This window comes from Rattus norvegicus, chromosome 1 (genome assembly GCF_036323735.1).
Source record: "Rattus norvegicus strain BN/NHsdMcwi chromosome 1, GRCr8, whole genome shotgun sequence".
Classification (NCBI taxonomy): Eukaryota; Metazoa; Chordata; class Mammalia; order Rodentia; family Muridae; genus Rattus; species Rattus norvegicus.
Window position 1 is genome coordinate 79,298,106 of NC_086019.1, and position 21,269 is coordinate 79,319,374.

Below are 21,269 nucleotides of genomic sequence, written 5' to 3' on the forward strand. Positions count from 1 at the left end.
TGCCCTTCTACAGAGGAATGGATTAAAAAAATGTGGTACATCTACACAATGGAGTACTACTTAGCTATCAAAAACAATGGCTTCATGAAATTCATAGGCAAATGGAATGAACTAGAAAATATCATCCTGAGTGAGGCAACCCAATTAAAGAAAAACACACTTGGTATGCACTCATTAATAAATGGATATTAGCCAAAAGTCTCAAATTACTCGAGATGCAATCCACAGACCACAGGGAGCTCAAGAATAAGGATGACCAAAATGCGGATGCTCCCACTCCTTAAAAGTGGAAAATGAAATCAGGAGAAACAGTGACATACTAATGCTCCTCAAAGGCTGTATTTGAGACCTTCATCCTGGTTCTGCACAAAAATGGGCTAAGCATGAATCCTTGTACCTTTCCTTATGATAAGAGTCTTCCAGGCTGACATCTTCATAGCATCTCTGACTTTGGTACATGGTTCTGTCAGTAATCAACCCTATGAATGGTCAGATTTCAGTAATGCCATGAACGTCAAGATCACAGGTGAGATATTTGTTCTGCATTTTCTTTAGTAAACAGGTCTTTGTAAATTTTGGATGCTCTGGAAAGGCATTAATTTGAAACGTTTTGATTACTATGGAGATACGTAGTCTTGATGGTAGATGTAAAGACAGAAGTGGAAAAGGAGACATAGGAATGCACTATATGGTCATCAATAAAGTATGGATACAGCCATTTCAGAGGAATCATGAAAGGAGTTCGCACTGGCTGGTCTTATGCCAACTTGACACATAAACTTGAGTTATCTGAAAGGACAGAACTTCTATAGAGAAGATACCTCTATAAAATCCAGCTGTAAGATATGTTCATAATTAGTGATTGATAGAGGAGAACCCAATCAATTTTGGGTGGTTCTATCTGTGGACTAGTGGTGCTGGGTTCAATAAGAAAGCATGTTGAGAAAGCCATTGGGTACAAGTCAGCAAGCAGCACCCATCTATATCCTCTGTCTCAGCTCCTACATACATCCAGGTTTCTGGCCTGATAGTTTGCATATGTTTGGTCCAGGGAATGGCAGTATTAGAAGGTGTGGCTTTGTTGGAGGAAGTGTGTCACTGTGGGGGTGGACTTAGATATCCTCTTCCTAGCTTTCTGAGGATGCTGAATCTATTCTTGGCTTCCTTCGGGTGAAGATGTAGAGCTCACCTTCTGCACCATGCCTGCCTGGATGCTGCCAAGCTCCCTCCTTGGTGATAATGGACTGAACCTCTGAACCTGTAAGCCAATCCCAATTAAATGTTGGTTTATAAAACTTACATTGTTGGTCATGGTGTCTGTTCACAGCAATAAAACCATAACTAAGACAAAGAGCAACATGAAAGTGTAAGCCAAATCAACCATTTCTTCCCTGACTTGTTTTTTTGTCAGTATGTATAAACCCTAATTAAGAAAGAGATAAAGGCAAAGAACGACACAACTATAGATACTGACCCATCAGAGAAAGGGTCATTCTACTCTAACACTGTTAATATAATTCAAAGATTAGGTTATCAATTTAGAATATCTTATTCTTTTCCAGAAAAACTATTCATGCTCCATATCTCAATTGTATTACAGGGTAGCTTGGTCAATATGGACCCTAAGTGTAGTTGGCAGTAAAAAAATGCTGTGTTTAATTTAACACTACTTTCTTTCATGGTGTTGAGCCACAATTAATGCCAGAATATTATCTTTCTGGGTGAAAGAAAAAACACCAATCCCTGTGTGGCTGAATCTTCCATTATAAAAGTATACCTACACTCCCTCCCCCCATAACAGTGAATAAAGAGAAAAACCTTTTGGAGACAATGCTACCAGAGATAGGAAAGATCAGATAAGTCAGATACATGGAATAGAGAGATGTGGGAAGGGACTCGAAAGAGTCAGAGATAAGAGATAGGAAGAGCAGAAGGAAGAGGAGATATGATCTCTCTCTCTCTCTCTCTCTCTCTCTCTCACACACACACACACACACACACACACACAGAATGAAAAATAAGGGAGGAGTGGCTCTAGCTTTGAGAGTTGAATATAGAGACTGAAAGGATCATGTCCTGTAGCCAGGAAGGATTTCCAGAGGAGGAAAGGGGATATCAATCCACCCAAAAATTGTCTTACCTACAAGATGTGCAGAGACTGAGGGAAGAGCCAACCAATGATTGCCATAACTTGAGTCCCATTCCATGAGCTAGATATAGATATAACAAACCCTGAAAACTATTAATAATACTCTGCTATGCTTGCAGACAGGAACCTAGTAAACCTGTCTCCTGGGAGTTTTCATCCAACAGCAGATAGAGGCAGATGCAGAAAGCACCAGAATCTTGTGAAGAGTGGAGGAAAGAAGTAAGTAAGTCAGTGGGGTCATGGACTCCACAAGAAGACACACACAGTTAACTAACCTGGGATCTTTGTGGCTCACAAAGACTGAGCCATCAACTAGTGAAAATCAAGCAACTGGACCTAGGCCTGCTACACATTTGCAACAAATGTGCAGCTTGGTGTTCATGTGAGTTCCTTAGCAAGTGCAGCTAGGCTATCTCCATCTCTGTTCTCTGCCATAGGATCCCCTTATCCCTACTTGGACTGCCTCATTGGGTTTAAGTGGGAGAGGATGTATATAGACTCACTGGAACTAGATGCTCCACGGTGGAGTGGTACCTAAGGGGTTTCCCCTTTTCTAGAGAAGGGGAGAAGCAGTGCAGGAGAGATTTGTAAGTGTAAGACTTGAAAGAAAAGAGAGAGGGAGGCTGTGATTCAAATGTAAAGTCAATAAAAACATAAGAGAGAAAGTGTTGTATTAGCAGAATGAATAGCTGGCAGCGAGAGAGAAAAATTCTGAAAATCAGATCCCAGAGTCAGTGAAACAGAAACATACATATGATGAGGGATAGTTCAAATCTTAAAAAAAAGACTAAAGAACGTGGAAAACAGAGAAAGGTATTGGGACAGATGCCAAATAATCATATGATAGCATTTTGGTCACACAAAGTATAACATTGCAGTAACACATAGATCAGCCTATGAGAAGAGATGACTTATGGGACAGTGAAGGGCCCTGGTTCCTAGTTGAGGATGTTTGAAACCCGGGTGACCCTGAGGGATGGTAGGCATTTTGCCTAACTCCCAGGAATCCAGGCCAGTCATTAACCTGCAGCCCTCCATAGATTTGTGACTGTCAGTCACATAAAGGCAATGTCTTAAGTCCCTTCACAGGTATAGGACATGACCACAAGTCCCATAGGCTCAAGACAGATCTCCATTACAGTGAGGTACTTAAAGGCCTGGAGACTTAGCCAATCAATTTCCCTTTTCAGACACTCCTCCCTGCAAAATGTATTTATTCTCAGGCTCACTCTGAGAAGTGGGGTACAGTTTTACTTATCCACCTTCCTCCATGACAATAAATGCCTTGAAACCATAGATTGCCTCTTTTTATCAGGATCCACCTAGGGGAGCCACAGAGAAGGCCTTCACTTACAGAGCCTCCATCTAATCTCCTGAACATGGCCTCACTGTGCTCCCAGCAGTGGCAGCACCAAGTTCAAGTCTACCACAGTCCAGCCACGGACTCTCCCACGGGACCAGCGGGAACTTCCCTCATCTTTTCCCTCTCAGCCCCAGGCTAGATCCAGCCCCATGGACCCGACTGCATTTTTAGCTTTTCCATGGCATCCCAGCAGCACCTGGATGCCCAAGAGCCCGAGAACCAGACAGGGCTGGCCTCCTTGCAGGCCCGGGGATCCCAGAGCCAGCCATGGCTGTGTCCTGCTTCTAGTCAATGCTTCCCATCCCCATCGGTGTCCCACCACTTCCCACAGCCTGACACCTGCCTGGCAGTGGCCGTGGGGTAAGAATATAGCCACCAAAACTAGATAAGATTGATGAAGCTAGAAAATGCATGCTGAGAGGGAATGGATATAGATCTCTCCCGAGAGACACATCCAGAACATGTCCAATACAGAGGTCATTGCTACCAGCAAATCACTGAACTGAGAATAGGACCCCTTTGGGAGGAATTAGAGGAAGTATTGAAAGAGTTGAAGGGAGAGAAGCCATGGCAGGACAATATGGCAGGTGACGTTAAGATTCTGCTCTGTGTATTTACAGGTTGTTATTAATGTTCTTAAGGGATGGATGGTACTGGGCTTTGTATGTTTAGGTGGGCAATTATATCTTAGCAATTGGGTCTAAGGTTATTGTGTTGTGTGTTCTTTCATGTGTAGATTTAAGTGTAATGAAATGTGGGGCGGCTATTCTAGGCTGCCACGGGATTGGAATGTGTGCTTCTGGCAAGATATCCAGCAGATATCTTGGGGCACTGAGGTGCCAGAACTAAGGATGATAAAAGACAACCTTACTTTTTTATTTTTTGTATTTTACAACAACAGATGGCAAACCAACCTGTGGGCAAGAATCCACTAGTAATTCTAAGAGTTGAGAGAAAGTTTCCTAAGTAAGAGGAGGCCAGCCAGGTGCTATCTCAAGCATGGGGGAATTTAAACAAAGAAACACAGAAGCAGCCTGGGCTGGTAGACTGTAGGTCCCCTGCTGTGTGATAGTAATGGCAGATCAGGAGTAAAAGATTAAGTTACCTTTTAAAGAAAGTTGTTTAGAAAGTCTTTCAGGATACTCATATTCCCTTTAACGTGGACTCCACGAGAATTTTGGGTTGAAATCCTAGTTAGACAAGCTACTTCTTAATGACAGGTATTATTAAAAAGTGATTAAGTTTGTTTTTAGAAAGAAGAGAGTAAAGAGATTACCTGAATCAGGTGGGAATTTTCACCCACGGTTCAGAACTTAGATAGGGAAAAGTTAGTCGCTAACTCCAAGTAGAGAGTTGTGATAAATGTCCGTAACACCAGGCAGAGTGAATGCAGATATATAGAAGTTATGAAGGTTAAATAAAAATATGTGGCTCCAGGTAGAGAGCATAACAGATGGATATATTTTGGATGAAAGTCCTGATTTTAAGTTGCTTGTTGATGTTGGAATTGATAGAAGGAATTTACAAGTAATTAAGGTTAAAGAAAAATCTGTGGCTCTGGGTAGAAAGCTTAACAGATGAATATATTCTGGGCTAAAGTCCTTGTTTGATACGCTGCTTATTGGTATTAGAATTGATAGAAGGTGTTTAAGTTTGTTTTAAGGAGAGTACAGAGATTATCCAAATCATATGGGAATTTTCATCCATGGTTCGGAAATTAGGAAAAAATTGGTCACTAACTCCAAGTAGAGAGTTGTGATAAATGTCTATAACACCAGGCAGAGTGAAAACAGAGATATATTATAGAAGTTATTAAGGTTAAATAAAAATCTGTGGCTCCGGGTAGAGAGCTTAACAGATGGATATATTTTGGGCTAAAGTCCTGATTTTTAAGTTGCTTATTGGTACTAGAACTGATAGAAGGTGTTTAGTTTGTTTTATGAAGCACTCCGCTAAAGGCCACGTGGCTCATTGATGCAGGCTAGTGAGGGGTTGTAGTTACTTTTGATATTTACTACAACAGGAAGTTTGGATTCTCTTAATGTGAACTCCATGGGAATTTTGGATTCATTTCCTGATATTATAGAGTACAAAAGCCTATCAGGCTCATTATTTAACTTACTTCCTTTTTAAAAAAATTGTTTAATCTTCATAATGGGTGTGACTTTGAGTTTTATGGTTACATTATTACTCTGGGAGAGAGTGCAAGATACAAGCTTTTTTTGGTTCCAGACTAAGGAACACAGTATTTTGGGAGAAAGATTTTGCCTTTGTGTTTCTAAAAAAGTGTGATTAGGCTCTGGAAACATGACAGATTCATACTGGTCAGATTTGATAGAGGTAGATCACCTGAAAAAATTGATTCAGGAGAATCAAACAAAAAGAGGTAGATCACCTGAAAAAATTGATTCAGGAGAATCAAACAAAAAGATATCTCGATTCTAAACTTTTGTCTTGAGAGTTGTATTTTACAGAGTGTGCCTACTTGGATTCCTGGTCTCAAGGACTTTCAGGTGGGTCCAGTCAGGATACATCCTGCTACAGCAATTTCTTCATTCTTGTTATCCCCTACCCACAAGGCTATCTCAACACCCATGTACAGCTTGAAGAAGTTATGGAGGAGTTGTTGCCCTAATTCTCTGGATTTTTGGGGGGCTGAAAGTGGTTACTCTAAAGTTGTTTTTATGAGGAATTTAAAATTGATTGTAATTTAACAGGGAGGCATTAGCTAGATTGAATTGTACAGTCATAATCTCATTTGGTAAGTAAGCTAAAATCATACCTTTGTTTTGGTATAGAATTTATTTGTCAAACAAGTTTAAAAGTACAAGGTTTAGAACCAGTCATTCTATTGATGTCACTACAAACTTCTGAGTTGATTACACATGTGAGTTAAAGGCCAAATAGCAAATTCATGGCTCTGACTTTGTGAGAGTACTTTCAAAATAATACTAAGATACAAAGACAACAGTTCAGATTATCTTATATAGATAGATGGTTTTCAGAAATGTCAGAAATCCACATAATTTGAGATTTAAAGTTATTTTATCTTTTGTTTAGGCATATCTGCTCCTAACAGTTCCCCTTTGGTGGATTCAATGAAGAATTTGCACATCTCTACCTCCAGGTGAGGCAATACTTTGGGGCTAGGCAGCCACTAGACAGAACTGCTTGTTTCATCCGCAGACTAATGCTGTCCAGAAAAGGACAAATTATGCAGAATAGTTGACTGATAAACCCTGCCAAGACAGGGTGATCGGCCCTTCAATGATTTTTTTTTCTTTTTTTTTCAGAGCTGGGGACCGAACCCAGGGCCTTGCGCTTCCTAGGCAAGCGCTCTACCACTGAGCTAAATCCCCAACTCTGTGATTGGCCCTTCAAAATCTGCATTTCAACAGTCTGTCAGTTGATTTTGGGCCAGAAGGCTGGAGACTTGTGTTCACATGTTGCTAACAGAGGACTGTGTTAGTGGAGATATGTCTCTACAACCTCTCAGTTCTGCAAGCCGTGTTAGACTTATGTGTACAGATATTTGGTCATTCAAAGCTTTCTGACATGATTGAAAACTGGTAGTCTTACAGACAACCCAAGCTGTTTAGCATTGAAAAAGTTAATAAATTTGAAAAGATGGTTTTTCAGATGGTGTACAATCTCAAACGAGGATATAAGTCAGGTATAGAATTATAGTCTTTTGGGATAGGTGACAAGGTGCTTTAGGTAATGGACAAAATTGATGGACTGGGTGTTGAGTGTATCATATGTTTTATAAATTGTAGAATGGTAATAATTGTACTCAATTTATATATAAGTAAAAAGGCCTTTTAACTGGACAAAAAGGGGGAAATGTTATGGTTTGCCCTGGAGTTATCTGTATTTTGATGTTAATCCCATCAGCTGCCTAGTCACGTGCTCAGGACTGAGGTGACTTCACCAAAACCTTCTCCCTGTTGAATTTGTAAAATATAGGTGAGTGGCAGGTACAGGGTAGGAGGAGGCCTGTCATTGGAGGAGAAGGAAGGATGGATGGGAGAGAAGTTTGTAGAAAGAGGAGGAGACTGGAACAAAAAGGAGGAAGAGACAGGAGGGAGAGGGAGAGAAGCCATGGCATGACAATATGTCAGATGACATTAAGATTCTGCTCTGTGTATTTACAGGTTGTTCTTAATGTTCTTAAGGGATGTGTGGTACTGGGCTTTGTATATTTAGGTGGGCAATTATATCTTACCAATTGGGTAAAAAAAAGAAAGAAAGAATTGAAGGAGCTTGCAACCCCATTAAAAACAACAATGCCAACCAACCAGAGCTTCCAGGGATTATACCACTACCAAAAGACTATACATGGACTGACCCAGGGCTCCAACTGCATATGTAGCAGAGAATAGACTTGTTAGGGCACCAGGGGAAGAGAAAGCCCTTGGTCCTGCCAAGATTGGACCCCCAGTGCAGGGGAAGGCAATAAGGGGGATATTTAGGGGGAACACCCGTATGGGGGAGGGGGAAGGGAGGGGATGGGAGCTTATGGACAGGAAACCGAGAAGGGAAATAACGTTTGAAATATAAGTAAAGAAATATCTCTGATAAAAAAATTTAAAAAAATCTGTTCAATAATCATGCCCAAAAAGAAAAAAAATGGTGGTCAAAGTTCCTGCTTGGTGGAGTGGACATGGGATACCCTCCTTCCTCCTTGCCCTGCCATTAATCCTACAATGACTCATACACTCATTATGAATTATTGCATGAACAGTAACAGGTAGTGAGCTTGGAGTATATAGCACTTGGTTGATCTGTGTGGTCCATTATATAGGTGTAACACACAGCATTACAAAACTAATAGTTTTAAAATATAGTAATGGGATTTAAAATCCAGAAACCGCTTTGCACTTAAATGTAATACTGGAGAATAGTGGTGACAGTAAATAGTTTCTTAATTTGTTCCAAAAATTATTTTTCATAAATTTATAGAGAAAATTTTTGCTACAGAATCCCCACTATGACATTTACCTACAAATCTACAAAGAAAGTAAATTAAAGTAGTAAAAAAAAAGAAACAATGGTGTTTTATAGTTTCATTGCTGTGAAGAGACAATATGACCAGGGCAACTTTTTTATTACCTATTTTATTTATTTACATTTCAATTATTGTTCCTCTTTCCCAGTCTCCCCTTCACAAATCCCTCATCCCTTCCTCCTTTCCCTTTGTCTCTATGAGGGTGCTCCTCACTTACCCACCCACTCCCATCTCACTGCTCTAGCATCCCCCGATGCTGGGACATCAAACTTCCACAGGACCAAGGGCTTCCACTACCATTGATGCCAGATAAGGCAATCTTCTGGTACATATATAGTGGGAGTCATTGATCCCTTCACATATACTCTTTGGTTGGTGGTTTAGTCCCTGGGAGTTCTGGGGGGGGGGTTAGGTTAGTTGATATTGTTGTTGTTCCTATGGTATTGCAATCCCTTCAGCTCCTTCATTCCTTCCCTTAGCTCTTTTATTGGGATACATGGGCTCAGTCTGATGGTTGGCTGTATCTGCATCTGTATTAGTCAGGTGCTAGCAGGACCTCTCAGGGAACAGCTGTACCAGGCTCCTGTCAGCCTCTGTGTATACTGAATCCACCAGGCAGGTCACTTGGTAGCAGAAAAGTGGGTCTTACCTCTGCTCTCAGGTGTGGCGGCACTCCTGGAGACTGTCTTCCAGTTCTAGGCATGGGCAGGAATCAAAGGTTTCTGCCCCTGATTGCTTGTGTAGGTCCTTGCACCCCTTGGGCACAGTTGGCACTATGCGATTCCCTCTTGGGTCTGGTCTGGTGTTCTCTGACTTCTCACGAGTATTCTGAGGTTCCAGCTCTCTCCCCCATGGGATTTGGGTGCAGGGAGCTCTTTTGTGGGATTAGTTCCGTCCTGGGCATGGAACAGGCCTGCGTGTACTGGAAGCTCTCTGTTCCTATATCCCTCTGTCCAAAGGCACTGTGCAGTTTCCCCTTGGACCAGGGATGTAGGTCGAGGTGTGCAGAGGTGGCAGTCTGTCCTGTGGCCTCGGAATGTCTGTATTCCTGGGTGGTCTGCTCTCTTCGCCAGGGAATTTGGGTGCAGGGAACTCTATTGTTTCGATTTCCATTTTTAGAAGCTAGATTGTTCTTTTTCAATTCCATCACCTGTTTGTGTTTTCCTGTAACTCTTTTATTTCTCTATCTTTATTAAATTGAGTATTTCTTATTTACATTTCAATTGTTATTACCTTTCCCGGTTTCCAGGCAAACATCCCCCTATCCCCTCCCCTTCTATATTGGTGTTCCCCTCCCCATCCTCCTCCGATTACAGATCTCCCCTCCAACAATCCTGTTCACTGGGAGTTCAGTCTTGGCAGTACCAAGGGCTTCTTTCCTGTAATTCTCTAAGGGATTTTTGTGTTTCCTCTTTAAGGGCTTCTACTTATTTACCTGTGTTCTTCTGTATTTCTTTAGGGGAAATATATATGTCTTTCTTAAAGTCCTCTATCATTATCATGAAGTGTCATATGAGATCAGATTCTTGCTTTTCAGGTCTGTTGGGGTATCCAGGGCTTGTTGAGTTGGGAGTTCTGGGTTCTGATGATGCCAAGTTAACATTGGTTTCTATTGAGTATGTTCTTGTGCTTGCCTCTTGCCATCTGATTTTCTCTGGTGTTAGCTGGCCTTGCTGTCTCTGACTGGAACCAGTCCTTCCTGTGATCCTGTGAGTCTGGGTGTGTTAGAACTCTATGGTATCTCACTGTCTCTGGGCGTGATTGTATTGGGGACGGTTGGAGCCCAGGGTCCACTCTAGAGTGCATATGCAAATGAGAAGTATCCTGTATCATATGTCATCAGCTTGGTGGAGTTTCCTGTGTTCCCTGGGCCCTGTTGTGGTCCCAGTTAGTCCAGGTGTTTTGGCAGTAGTGGTGGACTCACCTATGAGCCTGGGTGTGTCAGAAGTTCTGGGGCTCAAGCTGTCTCTGCATATGACTTGGATGGGAAGGTCTGGTGTGCATTGTAAGCTCCCAGGCACAGAAGCAAACCAGAAGCCAGTGCATGCTTTTATGTGGGTGTTTATGTCTTAATATCTTAATTATGTATTTATTTTATATCATGGTTATTTTTTTGAATATTTGAATGTGCTACGTATGTGCACCACATATGTTCCTTGTGCTAGTGGTGTACAGCAGAGGACATTGTGTTGTCTGAAACCAAGTTATATGTGATTGCAAACCAGGAAATATGTAGTTTGACACAATATTTTTCTGTCGTAGGAATAATCTGATTATCCCTGTGTAACAGGTACAAATTCTCAATGAAGTTCAAGTTTATGTATAGCCTCAGTCGTTTACTAAATACTCCCATTTTTCTTCCTTGCTTTTAGAAACCTGTTATTTTAGATTTTTACAAAATGTGTTTTGATTTAACCGCCTCTTCAACAACCCCTTCATACAAACTTGTCTCTGTTTTCCCTTGTAGCTCAATTTGTGTGGCCCATAGTCTTGGAAATCCTACCTAGAGCCAGACCCTTAAAGAAAACTTATTCTTTCTCTCTCTTCCAGTAAGAATTAGACTCAAATAATTCTTTATTTGCAGGTGGGACTTTGCCCCACTCTCCCACCTCCATGCTGGACTTTGGATGAATTACATTTCCTTTAGGCTTGTAGGCACTGTTACAACCACTGTGATCTTACATGTACAACCACTTTGCAGGTTCCAGAAGAGTTTTCTTGAAGTCATACACCATCTCTGGCCATAAAAAAGTTTTGGAGCTTGTTCTCCAGTAATAACCCCACACTAGGAATTTTTTTACATGAGGTAAGTATTCAAATTTAACATCCCTGCAAAAGATGGGCACTGGACAAAAACTTATTTTGCATGTTTCATGCAGCATGTAGAAATGTTCCTGAACTCAAAAACTGTTTCATTGCCCCTTGCATATTCATCGATATGTCCTTTATTAAATAAGAACGAATATTAGTTTATAGAATACCTGTCTGACATCCTCAAAGACATTGTTTGACCCCTGGAACTGAATAAATTTGATATGCTTTCTGAAGTCTGTAATTTTAGCATTTAGGAGGTTCAATGAGGAGGATCAGAAGGTTAAGGTCATCCTTATTAATGTAAACTTGAAATCACCCGATTTAAGGCCTTGTCTCATAAGAGAAATAAATATGCGTAGAAGTATTTAGTCTACACAAGCAAATACATTATGTGTTTATCTTCAAAGAGTTAAAAATATAATTTCTGTAAGTCTCTTACACTTGGAGTTTATCCAAAGCATTTCATTATTTCCATTTTTACCCCAGCCTTATGAATCTCTGTGGCTTGATATGCCCAGTGTTTCAGACAAATGTGGTATCTCTTTCTTACAGATTTCATGACCAGCTGATTTTCTTAACTTGAAAATAAGTGATGGGGCATTACAAATGAGCCACTCAGACAATGCACTCATTGCTGGGATCTTATTCACACCATCCTCTTCACAGAAAGCATTCTGATTTTGTTTTGTTTTGTTTTGTTTTTAATCCTTTTTACTTATCTACTTTATATTCTGCTCACTTCCTTGCTCACTTCCTCCCTCCTGGTTACCCCCTCCCACAATCCTTCCCTTATACTCCCTTCCATACCCTCTTCTCTAAGTGGTTGGGACCCCCCTTGGTTTTTCCTTCCCCCCTAACACTTCAAGTCTGCCAGGTTAGGTCACAGGAAACAACTTTAATGTGAATACATGCTGCCCTCTTCTGGTAGGTGAGCTCCATGTGATGAATTCATTTCAGATATCTGAAAGCCACACATGACTTTAATGCAGATGGATTAAATGTACAGAGCCCTTAAAGGCATCATATTTGATGGTAGAATGGAATTGTCCAGTATTTTGGGTCATGCTTATTCTCCAAACATGCAACATAACTCCATTGATTCCTGTCACCCTTCACACACCAAAATCACTGTGCATATATAAGATAGATTCTGCTGGGTATGACCTGCAGTCCAATGTATTCATTAGAGTTTTATCAGCCAAAGATGGCACCTGTTGCTACCCATGAAATGTTATGATGGAAAGTAGGGGATTCTCTGACCTGAATCAGTCAGTCTTGTGTAGGATAACATGGCTGGATTTTGAGTGCCAAATCTACATTTGTGTGACTTCTGTGCAGTCACCCTGTATCCCAGGTTTTGTTGATTTGGGCAGCAAGAGAATTTCTGTCCTCCAAGTGGGTAACTGATTCAGATCTTGATTATTGACTTTTTGTCAAACATTTCTTTTTCATTTATTTGAGGGAACATTTCTCCTTTACTTTTATGGATGAAATACATACACAGAGGTGAGCTTTATGATTCTTTAGCACATTCTTAAGCAAACCTTGCCTTATGGAGTATACTCACTGTATCCAGAAATTTGTTGGTTTGAACAGTGAGGGGATTTTTGTCTTTCTCCAAGGGAGTAAGTGGGTTTTGATCTTGATTATTCACCTATAGTTAAATATTGTTTCTTTCTTTACTTGAGAAAACACATTTCCCTTTATTTCTGTGGATGAAATACACAGAGGGAGGAAAGATAGATAGATAGATGGGAGAGAGAGAGAGAGAGAGAGAGAGAGAGAGAGAGAGAGAGAGAGAGAGAGAGGAGTTTTACACTTTTAAACCATCCTCGACTTCTGGAGTACACTCCTGTTGATCTTTTTATGTTTTTCATCTCATATGCCACGTTGTGTTACCTACAATTATTTAGATAAAGATTTTGTTTATATCATTGGACAGGAAAACACTGTTCATCCAGTTCCATTACTGAATGAGGAGGATCATATTTTTTCATAAGGACACCAGTGGGCCTGGTTGCAATGACAGAGAAAAAGGTTTTTTTAAAGCTGTATGAGAGAGAAGAGGGATGGCTTAAGAACTTCTTAACATGTTCTCAGGTGAAACCTAATTATTGCACATTTCTGAGGACTTGAGTCTCTGTGGTTACTCCTACTTTTCTATCACCATCACTCTGATGTTTAAAACTCTTCTTCCATTAAAAAATTAACCTTTAGCACGGCCATCACCTTCTGGAATCCCCCAGTGGCTACTATATTAACTGTGCTTAGACCTTTGTCTAGACTGGATGGAATCCCACTTTCTGATAGAATGTTCAGCATCTCCCTGAGGGGTAGAGAGCAACGTGTATCATAGCATTTTACTTTCATCAATTGATTTCTGCTCATGGGGTCCCAGAAGAAGGCTTCAAAGTGAACCTAGTCTAGGACTTTAAGCCAGAGAACATAGAGATATTAGTTTCTCCATATTTGAATGAAGATAATCCATCACAGAAAAACACTGGATGGACCAGTGCCAGGACAGATTCTTTCTGAGTCATTCCTGTTGGAATTCCTTGATATACCTATTGGAAGATGGGATAGGAGCAGTGGGGTTATTCTGTCTGGTAAGATTGAGCTATGGATCTTATGTAGATGCAAATGATCATGTATCCCTGGTTAGTAAAGAAGGAAGGTCTAGAATGCTTCTTGGTTAATGCAATAGGACTATCTCCTCTTGTGTCAACAATATACTAAGTACTAATGTACTAAGAAGGATGGTATAATAGAGCTGCCCTAAAGAGAAGAGAATAAATGAGGGGATATTTTTATTATTCTGTGCTGAGACATCATCAAAACCTGCTTTTCACAACATGGGGTATGTTTTTTTTCCTCTGACTTACATCCCTTCTGTTTATCAACTCTTTCTTTTCATCAGTTCCTATCTATGATATCCATTCCTCCTGGACCCTCTGTCAGGTCCTATGCAGAATCCAAATAAATTATTGAATCTATTAGACTCTCACCTATGACCAGGGTACTAAAAGTTTCAATAGAATATGATCACTCAGAAGAGAGGCTGTATGTACCATAACCTCTGTATTGGACCCCAAAGGAGCAGTTCAAATTGCCAAGCATAAATTTCCCAAAGAGAAACCATCTTTGTCTGTTGGCTACAATGTTGGCTGAGACTAGCTCACCCATTTTGTACAGATCAAACATGCCATAGTCGATGCCAAAGAAACACTGCAGGGCCAATGTGCTTCCAAGTCCCAGTATGTGGTATTGATGGGAAGGGTTTGGGAATAGCCCACGAGGGAAGAAGATGGCTTAGGGACTGTGAAATTAGATTTTACAAGGATGTATTCCCCCCCCCCATCTTGCATTTCACATGTCATGGCCTTTAACCAGCTGTGTGGCTTTTGCTAAGAAATCATGCTGTTCAATAGTCATTCTCTACATGGAACTCCCCAAAAAGGCCAAAGCTGTGGCAAAGAGCTTAGACCCTCAAAAAGAGTTTGCTTAGTGTTGCATCTGACCCACCAGAGATGTGTATTTTCAGAGTGTCATTGGGTAGTGATAACAAATGTGGGAAATTCTTGTAGTAATCATAACATCTGACTGTTCCTCTGTGGTCTGGGGTCATGTTATCCATAGATATCAAGGCTTGGTACTGCCCAATAAAGTGTATGTACTGTGAGTTCAGGGGATTGAGGAACTTTTTCTCTTCATTCACAAGAATAAACTTTTTATAGCCCTCCTATGAGAGACACTAGACTCTAATATTACCTCCTAAAATCACCACAGGGCTGGGAAGGGCTGATAGGCTGGGTTTATTGTAGAAGATTCCTAGGAGAGAAAGAAACAGCTAACTACATGTTGTCACAAGCCCACAATGCTCTCCATGGCTAGACTTTTGGGAGGGAAATACCCATGGAGCACAGAGCATTGGCCTAAGACCCTGACTGTTCCTCCAGTTCAAGGATAACATTATGGTTTGACAAAGAAGCTGAGCTATAACATTAGCAATGACATCATCTGGCATGGTCACAGAATGGTTGGAAAACTTATCCTTGTTCCCAGTCAATTCCTGGGTTTGGGTGGTCCAGGTTTGGGGGATTCCCTCTTTATGCAAAACATACATTTCTGAATCTATGGTCCATTGACTGCAGTTAATCATGGGGAATCCTGAGGTGATCACAGAGCTTGACTCAGCTTTGATGGTGGATTTATGGAGTGTCCCTACAAGACATAGGAGACAAGGAGGTATGTTTGACTGAAAATGAGATGTCACTTAAGGTGATCCAAAGTAAGAGAGAGTACAACATAGACTAATTTCTGAGTCTATATTTCTGTCTTGGACGTCCTGTTATTTTACTCTCATTGTCTGTCTGCAATAATATATCTTGGGTCTCCTTGTCTCTTGTGCTCTGCATCAATGGGCTAAAGATATTTGAATTCTTGTATACACCACATGCCTGGTCCTCTATGTGAACCTGTATCAAGTTTAACATTATTGTAGAGAAAGATTTGGTTTTGACCATACTTATGATCTGCTTCTGTAATTGCTGTAGCATCTGACAGTCCACTTCTAGTTGGGAGTCAAGGAGTTCAGAGAGAACAAGGTTTCAATCTGCTCAGAAGACTGGTTATACTGTGAGTTCATGGTCCATGAGAACTTCTGTGGTTCTTGCTTAATCAGAATAACCTGTCACATTGTTGTTTTGAGACATATTGGACAATAACATTCCTTCCTATGGCCACCAGTGAGCTTGGCAAGGCCAGCAGTCTGAGTTTATTGTAGGCTCCTAGGAGAGAAGGAAAAACCAGGCCCATGTACTCAGATATATCCTTATACTCTAGGATATTGAGGTGAAGTGCAGTCTTCAGGGCAAGCCAATTTCCTTACAGTCAAATGTGACTCTGAAGACACTGTGTATTTTCTCACTTGTTACCAGTAGTTCTATAGAGGTTCACTGTCCTCTGGTTCTCTAGCACAAATTTGATAGTAAGAATAACATTACAGTGCATGGTGCTGCACAATTTTTCAGATAGAGAATCCAGCCCTATTTAAAATTACAGTGGACTCTGTTTGCACCTTTTATATGGGTCTCTCTGTTTGTAGATACAGTGCTCTTTGACTTCTGTGGTCTCCTCAGTCAAGATCATTATCTTACTCTGCTTGCAGTCTACAGTATCTGGCTATGTTCTGATGATAGTCATAGAGAGGATGCCTGCAAGAAAATGACAGCTACGACCCAAAAATACCCTTTTTGATAATGCAGGTCTCAATTCCAAGACTCTCCAGATATGCCAATTATCAGCATACAGGCATTGTTTTCCATCCTCATTTCCCAGGCATGGATCCAGGTTATAATAAAAAGAACAAGATAGCTGCAGACACTCACCTGCTAGTACTACATTCCCAAGTTAGAGTTAGACCTGGAAGAATTAATCATGAAAATTTTGTTCCTGAAGCTAGAGTTCATCTTTCCATTAGATGAACCTTCCAAGACCCTGTGGTTTAATGATTAGTGAGTTCTCAGTTATGTGTCAGGGTCAAGATCCCCTCCTTTCTTCCCACCTCATCCAAACAGTGCTGTGAAGGTAAAGGTCATGACATCCCCACCCAGAGGCTGTAGCGTGCTTATAGGCAGAAATACAAAGAATGTCTGGTGTAACAGAAAACATGGTATGGTCTTTGGAGGCAGGGCAGTCCTGAGTACGTTGTTGTTCTTTAGTAGTCCCACAGGAAAGGGAACTGTCCTTCTCAAGTACCAGGCTCTTGTGCTACTAGTGCTCTTGCTAGGTCTGATAGTAGACTCTCTGCAATCAGTGCTTACATAAATGATGGTTCTATGACACTATTAATGTCTGCCTCATCTGTGCTCATCCTATTCAGTGACAGTGATTATAGTGAACAAACCTGATGTATTCCCTAACTATCTACTGCTAGGTGAAATTTGCATATACCCTTAATACATTATCACAGCGGCAAACATTTAGGAAGCACACAATGTTTTTTTTTTTTTTTTGAATTATGTAAGATCCTTGATAATGTCAGTAAATCTTTTTTTTTTTTAGCATTTTTTTTTATTAACTTGAGTATTTCTTATATACATTTCGAGTGTTATTCCCTTTCCCGGTTTCCGGGAAAACATCCCCCTCCCCCCTCCCCTTCCTTATGGGTGTTCCCCTCCCAACCCTCCCCCTATTGCCGCCCTCCCCCCATAGACTAGTTCACGGGGGGTTCAGTCTTAGCAGGACCCAGGGCTTCCCCTTCCACTGGTGCTCTTACTAGGATATTCATTGCTACCTATGGGGTCAGAGTCCAGGGTCAGTCCATGTATAGTCTTTAGGTAGTGGCTTAGTCTCTGGAAGCTCTGGTTGCTTGGCATTGTTGTACTTTTGGGGTCTCGAGCCCCTTCAAGCTTTTCCAGTTCTTTCTCTGATTCCTTCAATAGGGGACCTATTCTCAGTTCAGTGGTTTGCTGCTGGCATTCGCCTCTGTATTTGCTGTATTCTGGCTGTGTCTCTCAGGAGCGATCTACATCCGGCTCCTGTCGGTCTGCACTTCTTTGCTTCATCCATCTTGTCTAATTGGGTGGCTGTATATGTATGGGCCACATGTGGGGCAGGCTCTGAATGGGTGTTCCTTCAGTCTCTGTTTTAATCTTTGCCTCTCCCTTCCCTGCCAAGGGTATTCTTTTTCCTCATTTAAAGAAGGAGTGAAGCATTCACATTTTGATCATCCGTCTTGAGTTTCGTTTGTTCTAGGGATCTAGGGTAATTCAAGCATTTGGGCTAATAGCCACTTATCAATGAGTGCATACCATGTATGTCTTTCTGTGATTGGGTTAGCTCACTCAGGATGATATTTTCCAGTTACAACCATTTGCCTACGAATTTCATAAACTCGTTGTTTTTGATAGCTGAGTAATATTCCATTGTGTAGATGTACCACATTTTCTGTATCCATTCCTCTGTTGAAGGGCATCTGGGTTCTTTCCATTTTCTGGCTATTATAAATAAGACTGCGATGAACATAGTGGAGCACGTGTCTCTTTTATATGTTGAGGCATCTTTTGGGTATATGCCCAAGAGAGGTATAGCTGGATCCTCAGGCAGTTCAATGTCCAATTTTCTGAGGAACCTCCAGACTGATTTCCAGAATGGTTTTACCAGTCTGCAACCCCACCAACAATGGAGGAGTGTTCCTCTTTCTCCACATCCTCGCCAGCATCTGTTGTCACCTGAGTTTTTGATCTTAGCCAATCGCACTGGTGTGAGGTGAAATCTCAGGGTTGTTTTGATTTGCATTTCCCTTATGACTAAAGATGTTGAACATTTCTTTAGGTGTTTCTCAGCCATTCGGCATTCCTCAGCTGTGAATTCTTTGTTTAGCTCTGAACCCCATTTTTTAATAGGGTTATTTGTTTCCCTGCGGTCTAACTTCTTGAGTTCTTTGTATATTTTGGATATAAGGCCTCTATCTGTTGTAGGATTGGTAAAGATCTTTTCCCAATCTGTTGGTTGCCGTTTTGTCCTAACCACAGTGTCCTTTGCCTTACAGAAGCTTTGCAGTTTTATGAGATCCCATTTGTCGATTCTTGATCTTAGAGCATAAGCCATTGGTGTTTTGTTCAGGAAATTTTTTCCAGTGCCCATGTGTTCCAGATGCTTCCCTAGTTTTTCTTCTATTAGTTTGAGTGTGTCTGGTTTGATGTGGAGGTCCTTGATCCACTTGGACTTAAGCTTTGTACAGGGTGATAAGCATGGATCGATCTGCATTCTTCTACATGTTGCCCTCCAGTTGAACCAGCACCATTTGCTGAAAATGCTATCTTTTTTCCATTGGATGGTTTTGGCTCCTTTGTCAAAAATCAAGTGACCATAGGTGTGTGGGTTCATTTCTGGGTCTTCAATTCTATTCCATTGGTCTATCTGTCTGTCTCTGTACCAATACCATGCAGTTTTTATCACGATTGCTCTGTAATACTGCTTGAGTTCAGGGATAGTGATTCCCCCTGAAGTCCTTTTATTGTTGAGGATAGCTTTAGCTATCCTGGGTTTTTTGTTATTCCAGATGAATTTGCAAATTGTTCTGTCTAACTCTTTGAAGAATCGGATTGGTATTTTGATGGGGATTGCATTGAATCTGTAGATTGCTTTTGGTAAAATGGCCATTTTTACTATATTAATCCTGCCAATTCATGAGCATGGGAGATCTTTCCATCTTCTGAGGTCTTCTTCAATTTCTTTCCTCAGTGTCTTGAAGTTCTTATTGTACAGATCTTTTACTTGCTTGGTTAAAGTCACACCGAGGTACTTTATATTATTTGGGTCTATTATGAAGGGTGTCATTTCCCTAATTTCTTTCTCGGCTTGTTTCTCTTTTGTATAGAGGAAGGCAACTGATTTATTTGAGTTAATTTTATACCCAGCCACTTTGCTGAAGTTGTTTATCAGCTTTAGTAGTTCTCTGGTGGAACTTTTGGGATCACTTAAATATACTATCATGTCATCTGCAAATAGTGATATTTTGACCTCTTCTTTTCCGATCTGTATCCCTTTGATCTCCTTTTGTTGTCTGATTGCTCTGGCTAGAACTTCAAGAACTATATTGAATAAGTAGGGAGAGAGTGGGCAGCCTTGTCTAGTCCCTGATTTTAGTGGGATTGCTTCAAGTTTCTCTCCATTTAGTTTAATGTTAGCAACTGGTTTGCTGTATATGGCTTTTACTATGTTTAGGTATGGGCCTTGAATTCCTATTCTTTCCAGGACTTTTATCATGAAGGGGTGTTGAATTTTGTCAAGTGCTTTCTCAGCATCTAATGAAATGATCATGTGGTTCTGTTCTTTCAGTTTGTTTATATGATGGATCACGTTGATGGTTTTCCGTATATTAAACCATCCCTGCATGCCTGGGATGAAGCCTACTTGATCATGTGGGATGATTGTTTTGATGTGCTCTTGAATTCGGTTTGCCAGAATTTTATTGAGTATTTTTGCGTCGATATTCATAAGGGAAATTGGTCTGAAGTTCTCTTTCTTTGTTGGGTCTTTGTGTGGTTTAGGTATAAGAGTAATTGTGGCTTCATAGAAGGAATTCGGTAGGGCTCCATCTGTTTCAATTTTGTGGAATAGTTTGGATAATATTGGTATGAGGTCTTCTATGAAGGTTTGATAGAATTCTGCACTAAACCCGTCTGGACCTGGGCTCTTTTTGGATGGGAGACCTTTAATGACTGCTTCTATTTCCTTAGGAGTTATGGGGTTGTTTAACAGGTTTATCTGTTCCTGATTTAACTTCGATACCTGGTATCTATCTAGGAAATTGTCCATTTCCTGAAGATTTTCAAATTTTGTTGAATATAGGTTTTTATAGTAAGATCTGATGATTTTTTGAATTTCCTCCGAATCTGTAGTTATGTCTCCCTTTTCATTTCTGATTTTGTTAATTTGGACGCACTCTCTGTGTCCTCTCATTAGTCTGGCTAAGGGTTTATCTATCTTGTTGATTTTCTCAAAGAACCAACTTTTGGTTCTGTTGATTCTTTCTATGGTCCTTTTTGTTTCTACTTGGTTGATTTCAGCTCTGAGTTTGATTATTTCCTGCCTTCTACTCCTCCTGGGTGTATTTGCTTCTTTTTGTTCTAGAGCTTTTAGGTGTGCTGTCAAGCTGCTGACATATGCTCTTTCCTGTTTCTTTCTGCAGGCACTCAGCGCTATGAGTTTTCCTCTTAGCACAGCTTTCATTGTGTCCCATAAGTTTGAGTATGTTGTATCTTCATTTTCATTAAATTCTAAAAAGTTTTTAATTTCTTTCTTTATTTCTTCCTTGACCAGGTTATCATTGAGTAGAGCATTGTTCAATTTCCACGTATATGTGGGCATGCTTCCCTTATTGTTATTGAAGACCAGTTTTAGGCCGTGGTGGTCCGATAGCACGCATG

The 21,269-nt window shown here is 40.7% G+C and overlaps 1 long non-coding RNA gene across 1 annotated transcript in view; it reads left to right on the forward strand.

Moving 5' to 3' along the window:
• LOC134482886 (uncharacterized) overlaps positions 1–17,516 on the forward strand; it is a 42,840-nt gene extending 25,324 nt beyond the window's left edge. The window contains exons 1-3 of the long non-coding RNA XR_010059569.1: positions 1–6,025; positions 6,573–6,639; positions 11,222–17,516. The exon at positions 1–6,025 is cut by the window's left edge and continues 25,324 nt beyond it. This is a non-coding gene — a long non-coding RNA (uncharacterized LOC134482886). The remainder of the gene's footprint in view (positions 6,026–6,572; positions 6,640–11,221) is intronic.
• The last annotated feature ends 3,753 nt before the right edge of the window (positions 17,517–21,269 follow it).